The 8,523-nt window shown below is 45.7% G+C and overlaps 1 long non-coding RNA gene across 2 annotated transcripts in view; it reads right to left on the bottom strand.

Annotated features, from left to right (window-relative positions):
- LOC129058148 (uncharacterized) overlaps positions 1-7,396 on the bottom strand; it is a 32,891-nt gene extending 25,495 nt beyond the window's left edge. The window contains exon 1 of one of the 2 annotated variants that reach the window (XR_010136114.1): positions 7,317-7,396. This is a non-coding gene — a long non-coding RNA (uncharacterized LOC129058148). The remainder of the gene's footprint in view (positions 1-7,316) is intronic. The other variant, XR_008523039.2, reaches the window with a different exon arrangement.
- Positions 7,397-8,523: the final 1,127 nt, after the last annotated feature.

Raw genomic sequence — 8,523 nt, forward strand, 5'->3', positions numbered from 1 at the left:
TGGTATTCTAAGGATATCTTTTGTTTCTATAAAGAGAACAAACAACATTGAGCTCTATACAGACAAGCATTTTCCTCATTGGGGTCCCTGAAATGTTATTTCTAAATGATTTTAATAGGAGATGTGTCTTTAAAAAATAAAAACGTGGAAGTGGTTCCAACGTTAAATTGTATATTGATTATATTTCCAGGCCTGCCCCTTCACCTCTGGTTCCCAGGATTTGGGCTTCTAGGCAAATGCTATCTTTTTTTTCTTTTCTTTTTTTTTTTTTTTTTTTTTTTTTTCTGAGACAGGGTCTCACTCTGTCACCCAGATTAGAGTGCAGTAGCACGATCACAACTCACTACAGCCTTGACCTCCTGGACTCCAGCGATCCTCCCACCTCAGCCTCCTGAGTAGCTGGAACCACAGGAGCGTGCCACCACACCTGGCTAATTTTTGTTGTTTTTGCAGAGACAGGGTTTTGCCATGCTGCCCAGGCTGGTCTTAAATTCCTGGGCTCAAGCAATCTGCCTGCCTTGGCCTCCCAAAGTGCTGGGATTTACAGGCATGAGCCACTGTGCCCGGCCACCAAATGGGATTATCACTCTGGCCCCAAGAAATGAACAAGATGATTCCATCTGCTTAGAACACACTGACAGTATAATTTGTGTACAAATATGATGTTTGAATTTAAGATGGTGACTTGTCTTTTGCTGCTGTTGGGCTTGCTTGCTTTTTGATGTACCTGAGCGAATCATGAGCTAGATGAGTCTATGCACCCTAGCTTGTATGAGCTTGGCTATTTTCATTGGCAGCCCTGACTCTACCAGTCTGTCCTGCCGAAGGACGAGGCCTCAGGTCCTTTCCCAAAAACAGCCTGATGTAGCAGGACCCACAACTGTTGCTGTTGCTCCACTGGGACCTGCCGCCATACTGGCTATCCCCGCCCTACACCCGGTGAAGTATTATACATTAAATGCAGACGTGGCTGGCTCCACCTGCCAGCACCATGCACGTTACCCTGCCCAAGGTCTGAAAGCAGCGACCCTTCCCCTCTCCAGAGGTGAACTTTCCCTTTACCACCAGTAGGTGTAGGGGTGCTAAAGGCAGCCACAAAGTTTGCTGTACTTTTACTCTTATTTTGTGAGTTTGTATTCTCTGAGAGAGGCCCAATCAGTTGAAGGAAAAGTACCAATCCTTTGTTCCCTCTTTGGTATGGGCGCTTAACCAGTCTAAAGCACAAGAGAACCCTACATAATTGAGCCTCATTGCAGAGCCACAGCACGCAGCAGCACAGCCATGTATCTGAGGAGTCCTGCTGCCAGGAACCTGCTTGCTTTCCTTTAATCTAGTTTCCCAAACTATTTTGAACATGGAACACTTTTGGACAACCTGATTTTTAGGGATCTGTGTTGATAAAGACTGGCAAAAGTCCTGGGGGCTTTGGAAGGAGCTCATGCGGCAGGATGCTCTGGGTGAGCCCAGACTGATTTAAGCTTTCAGTTGGGTCAGAACAGGTGGCCTAGGAAGGGTTACTTGTGTCCCTTGGCATGAAATAATCTGCATGTGAGCTCCAGATCCTGTGCTGGTAACGTGGATGGAGTTGGTGCAGGAGAACCTGAAAGGAGGAAGGGAACAGAGGGCAGAGAGGCCAGAAGGAACAGTGTGGAATCTGCCTCCTCCTGCCACCCCTACCCTTCCTACGCACCTTCCGTGGCCTCCAGCTTGAACACCTGGACAGAGAAAGCTCGAGTAGCTCTGAAAACCATGACACGGTAGCTGCATAAGACTGTGAACACAGTGGGGGCCACTTGGGGCCCAGAGCAATACTGAGTTGAAAAGAGAAACATTCTGTTGCCCAGGCTGGAGTGCGGTGGCGCGATCTCGGTTCATTGCAAGCTCCGCCTCCCGGGTTCATGCCATTGTCCTGCCTCAGCCTCCAGAGGAGCTGGGACTACAGGTGCCCACCACCACACCTGGCTAATTTTTGTATTTTTAGTAGAGACAGGGTTCACTGTGTTAACCAGGATGGTCTCAATCTCCTGACCTTGTGATCCACCTGCCTGGGCCTCCCAAATCATGCTGGGATTACAGGCATGAGCCACCACACTGGGCCGAAACATTCTTTTTTTTACATTTCAGCTTTTATTTTAGATACAGGGGGTACATGTGCAGGTTTGTTACATGGGAATATTATGTGATGCTGAGGTTTGGGTATGGATCCCACTACCCAAGTAGTGAGCAAAGTACCCAGTAGGGAGTTACCCACCCACACCCCCCTTTTTTCCTCCTCCCTCCAGTAGTCCACGTGTCTATTGTTCCTATATTTATGTCCATGTGTGCTAAATATTTAGCTCCCACTTACATGTGAGAACATAGGGTATTTGGTTTTCTGTTCCTGTGTTAATTCACTTAGGATTATCGCCTCCGGCTGTATCCATGTTGCTATAAAGGACATGATTTCATTCCTTTTTATGGTTGTTTAGTATTCCGTCATGTATATGTGCCACATTTTCTTTATACAATCTACCACTGATGGGCACCTGGGTTGATTCCATGTCTTTACTATTGTAAATAGTGGAGCAATGAACATACAAGTGCATGTGTCTTTTAGGTAGAATGATTTAGTTTCCTTTGAGTATATGCCCAATAATGAGATTGCTGGGTCAAATGGTAGCTCTCTTTTAAGTTCTTTGAGAAATCTTCAGACTGTTTTCCACAGTGGCTGAACTAACTTACATTCCCACCAGCAGCGTATAAGTGTTCCCTTCTTTTTGCAGTCTCATCGGCATCTGTTGTTTTTGGACTTTGAAGTGATAGCCATGCTGACTGGTGTGAGGTGGTATTTCACTGTGGTTTTGATCTGTATTTCTCTGATTGAGAGGTGACAGTGTGCTGGCAGCCCTCGCAGCCCTTGCTTGCTCTTGGTGCCTCCTCGACCTCCGTGCCCATTCTGGCCGCACTTGAGGAGCCCTTCAGCCCGCCGCTGCACCCTGGGAGCCCTTCTCTGGGCTGGCCGAGGCCAGAGCCAGCTCCCTCGGCTTGCAGGGAGGTGTGGAGGGAGAGGCACGGGCGGGAACTGGGGCTGCGCACGGCACTTGCAGGCCAGCTAGAGTTCTGGGTGGGCATGGGCTTCGCGGGCCCCACACTCGGAGCGGCTGGCCAGCCCTGCCAGCCCCGGGCAATGAAGGGCTTAGCACCTGGGCCAGCAGATGCGGAGGGTGTGCCGGGTCCCCCAGCAGTGCTGGCCCACCGGTGCTGCACTTGATTTCTCGCCAGGCCTTAGCTGCCTCCCCGAGGGGCAGGGCTCAGGACCTGCAGCCTGCCATGCCTGAGCCTCCCCTCCTCACCCCACCATGGGCTCCTGCACTGCCTGAGCCTCCCCGACTAGCGCTGCCCCCTGCTCCACAGTGCCAATCCCATCAACCGCCCAAGGGCTGAGGAGTGTGAGCAAACGGCGCCAGACTGGCAGGCAGCTCCACCTGCTGCCCAGGTGTGAGATCCACTGGGTGAATGAAGCCAGCTGGGCTCCTGAGTCTAGTAGGGACTTGGAGAACCTTTATGTCTAGCTAAGGGTTGTAAATACACCAATCAGCACTCTCTATCTAGCTCAAGGTTTGTAAACACACCAATCAGCACCCTGTGTCTAGCTCAGGGTTTGTGGATGCACCAATCGGCACTCTGTATCTAGCTAATCTGGTGGGGACTTGGAAAATCTTTATGTCTAGCGGAGGGATTGTAAATACACCAATCGGCACTCTGTATCTAGCTCAAGGTTTGTAAATGCACCAATCAGCACTCTGTGTCTAGCTCGGGGTTTGTAAATACAGCAATCAGTACTCTGTATCTAGCTAATCTAGTGGGGAGGGGGAGAACTTTTGTGTCTAGCTCAGGGATGGTAAACGCACCTATCAGCACCCTGTCAAAATGGACCAATCAGCTCTCTGTAAAACAGACCAATCAGCTCTCTGTAAAACGGACCAATCAGCAGGATGTGGGTGGGGCCAGATAAGAGAATGAAAGCAGGCTGCCCCAGCCAGGGGCAGCCTGCTTTGGTCCCTTTCCACACTGTGGAGGCTTTGTTCTTCACTTCTGAAGCCAGCGAGACCACGAACCCACCAGAAGGAAGAAACTCCGAACACATCCAAACATCAGAAGGAACAAACTCCGGACATGTCCGCTGCCTTTAAGAACTGTAATACTCACCGTGAGGGTCCACGGCCTCATTCTTGAAATCGGTGAGACCAAGAACCCACCAATTCCGGACACATGATGATTACTGATGCTGAGCAATTTTTCATGTTTTTTGACTACTTGTATGTCCTTTTTGAGAAGTGTCTGTTCATGTCCTTTGCCCATTTTTAATGAGGTTGTTTTTTACTTGTTGATTTGCTCAAGTTGCCTATAGATTCTGCATATTTCGCCTTTATCAGATGCATAGTTTGCGAATATCTTCCCCCATTTGGTAGGTTGTCTGTTTAATCTGCTGATACTCTGTTTTGCCACTTCATCTCCCATCCCCGTTTTCTGGCCACAAACTGCAGCATAACTTTGGCCCCAGAGCTAAAAAATAACAGCCTTTCCAGGGCAGCAGCAGCTGAAGAACCAGTAGAGGACCAGGCCAAGGTGTCCAGAGGGGAAGACAGATCCAGACTTGTCACTGAGCAGAGGAAAGACATCAGATGCAGGAGCATGGAAGGGTAAAACCACCACCATTAGGCCTTACTGTGCCTGTGATTACACCCAGAGGCTGGGGAGCCCCCAGCACTCTGACTCTATTCCCTTTACTTTTAACTTTCTGGTTTCCTCCTTCCCTTTTTCCCCAGGCCGCACTTTCCCCTCCCTCACAGTCTCTCTGGAACAATCAGATTCAAGAAGGAGGTAACTGACAGGCAGGGCCTTTTCTATTTTATTCAGGCAACTCAGTGGGTGGTGGTGTCAAGGCCCCCCATGGGGTTACTGTACATGAAACAAGTCCATAAAACAAACGGTCAAACTCGGGTCGGGGCTGTTGCTAGTAAAGGGAGTTCCCGTTGTCTTAAATCACCCCGGATTGTTTACTGCAAAAGGCAGTGGTTAATCTGAAACACAGACAGAAATAACTGCAGCCTTGTGCCTCTGCATGTCTTGGCTGAGCCCAACTTTTGCATTCTAAGCACTGGAAGTACCAAGTGGCCAGGATGGCTGGAAGCCAAAAAGTAATGTTTCCTTTTGCTGTGTTGAAAAAGGCATTCAGGAAAACAATTGAGCACAATAAGGGCCTTCCTGTTCCGGCAAGCAGGCAGCCGTGTGAACCACCCAGCAAACGTGGAGTGAGTCATCCTGGTGCACTGTAAGCTTCCTTCGCCTTTGTCAATAAGCTCGCTCAGAGGCAGCTGTGGGGAGCATGCAGAACACAACCCCAGCAGGCTGCAGTACTGCGAATTGGTCCCCTAGATTAGCATTTCCAAAATCTATTTCTCCCATCTCTCCAGGCACCGCAGGTTTCCCCCCAACAAAGTCAGCGTTTACACAGGGAAATGTCACAAACACATTTGTTTGGGAAAGGCATCGGCCATGCGTCTCCCTCCAGCCGGGAAGTCAGTTCTGCAAGGGAAGTCTCACTGAGGCTTGCTCTTAAAACATTCAAAATGCCTAAATTTCATGGGCTTTTCATTATGTGGTGTACACAAACTATGCTGACTAACATGCACTTGGCTAATTGTAGCTGCCCATAAGGGGCAAATCACAATGATTGAGTTCAAATGAAACCAGCTATGTACAAAATTGATTAGAATGAGACAGGAAAGAGATAACACCTTAAAATGTGTTTTGACCTTAAATATTTCAGGCAATGAGACTGAAATACTACGTTGTACTGAGATGTCCTGGGTCACTGAGAAGGACCTGGAGAGATGTAGGATGGTCAATGATTCCTTGACAGTGGTAAAGATGGAGCATGCTCTCTCTCTTTTCCTTTCCCTTTCTCTCAATCTTTCTCCCTTTCTTTTTGCCTCTCTCCCGTACTTCTAGGGTATTCGGTTTTGCCATGAATGGATCTAAAGTCTAAAAGATCTTTCAGAGCATGACCCAGTAGAGATGGTAGACTTGACATCATTCTTCATAACCTGTTCCAGGACCCCACCTACAATGCTGCTTAAACCAGAGTTAGAATGACTGACATTAAGTTTTAAGCATCCATTTTGCCTGCTCAAAAAGAGTTGCCACTAGCCATTCATGTTTTAATACAGCGAGACAATCTATTTAGGTAAGAGACAGTACGCTGGTATAGTATTTTGGAACGACTGTGAGTTTTGAGTCAAATGACACTGTTTGGGCCTGAACTGTTCTGTTTTCTAGATTTACCACCTGGAGAAGTCATCTGACTTCACTGTGCCTCAGTTTCCTCATCTTAGAATGGGGATAATAATGTCTGCCTCACAGAATTGCTATGAGGATTAAATGAGATGACCTAGCTAATTTTACTTAGTCTTACCCAGAGCCCAATAAAAGTAATTAGTAATACTAGTACTACTACTACCATCACTACTACTACAAACACCAATAAACTAATTAAATAGCCATTGAACTAATTATTTTAATTGAAGGTCTAATAAACCGGGCTTGGCTGAGCTAAAAGCATATTGTCACCCCTTAAAAAGGTATAGCCTCTCTCTTCTGCCAAACTGAAACTAGGCTTCTTAGGGGAAGATGTTTTTGATGAAGGATGAAGGTGATTTGTCAGTTGAAGAGTAGTATCATTTTGCAATCATAGTAGAAAATATTTCAAAAACATGCGAGGTTATAGGAGAGTAAAGCTACCAGATTTCTCCAAAAAAATTGTTGATCATTGCAATTGACACATAGTTAGTAGAAATTCACATTTAAAACGCATTTAAGTTTCAACTAAACAAATCAGGTGAAGCAAACGAAAACATTAATTTGTATTACACTAAAATGTCTGCCAGATTTGTGCACTAACCGGATTAGGCTTATAATTAGAGGAAATTCTAGGCTATGTATTCTCTTCACTCAATATGAAGCTATCTAAAAAACAAATACACTTGAAAATCCATTCTTACCAGTCAGGTGGCAGCCACTTGCACATCTCAATCAGTCAATAAGAAAACATTTTAAACTGAGCTACTCTGAAGAAGCTCAGACATTCTTAAAGTTAAGACACATCTCATTTCCCAGCCACAATCTGCATCCCTAAGACAGATGCAGTTTTGATCCCAACAGTTCCATGAAAGAAACATTTCCACAAAGTCAAGAAAACCCAAACTTCAGCAAGATTTTGGCAGTATGGCCAGAAATTTAAGAATAATTCTGGTTAATATACCCAAAGTTTTTACCAGTGGTCTTGGTGAGCATGGTCCATTTTCAGCTCAGTCAGATCTTTGGGAAACTGAACCACAGAAATAACGTTGATGCTGAGTAACTCAGACACATCCCGTGGTTTTGTGCTTCAAAGGTAGCCACAAATTCTTAAGATATGATTCATAGTCATCAAAATCCATGAATCTCCTGTGAAATTGTTCTTTCACTTCCACTAAACAGCTCTGTAATTCTTCAAATCTGTGATGCCATTGAGGTCAAGGAAGTTCAACAGTAAATTATGAATGCAGTAGGAAATGAGAGTAGTTATTAACTGCTTGACCAGTTGGCCAGTTAGAACCTGCGTTTCCTTGAACAAGGAAAAGAGAGAAGTCAGGGTTCATGGAAGAGCTACTGAAACAGATATTCAAAGCCCACGGACTTATGTCATCCAGGATTCTATGCCAAAATTTGAAAATCGTATCAAACAACCTAAGTCTATACATATGCCAGTCAGGAGAATTTAGGAGCTAGGCTACATCAGAAAAAATGCTAGGGAGAAGAAACCTATTGATTCTGCCAGAAGAAATACTCTATTAATTATCTACTCTAAAGCAGGGAACCATAAAAATGCTCAGGGAACCTATATAAGGAATGCCACTCCAGGCATTCCGTATCAGTTAGCTTTTACTATATAAGAAACCACTACAAAACATAGTTGCTTAAAATGGTAGCCATTTATCTAGCTCACAGTTCTTCAGGTTGGTTATAGAACTGTGATCTGTGATCCTCTGGACAGTTCTTCTGGTTTCAGCTGGGTTTATAAATAGGTCTGTGGTTGGCTGCTAGGCCAGTTGAGGTAGGCTGGTCTAGAAGAGTATCAGCTACAATGGCTAGTCTTTATTCCACAGAATCTTTCATCCTCCAAAGGTTAGCCAGGGCTTGTTCATAAATTATCTGAGCAGTGTTCCAAAAGGGAACAAGAAAGGTGCAAGGCCTCTTGGAATCTATGTTCAAAACTAGCACACTGCCATTTCCACCACATTCCATTGCCAAAGAAAGTTACAGAGTCAACTTAGATTCAAGAAGTGGGGAAATCAATTCCACCTATTGATAAGAGGAGTTTCAGAGTCAAATCCAGGCATAAAAAATTGTGGCCACTTTTGCAATCCACCAAAACCCTTCACATGCTTCTTAATGCCCCACTAGCTAAACCAACAAGACAGATCATAGTCAGCATTGACT

This window comes from Pongo abelii, chromosome 11 (genome assembly GCF_028885655.2).
Source record: "Pongo abelii isolate AG06213 chromosome 11, NHGRI_mPonAbe1-v2.0_pri, whole genome shotgun sequence".
Lineage (NCBI taxonomy): Eukaryota > Metazoa > Chordata > Mammalia > Primates > Hominidae > Pongo > Pongo abelii.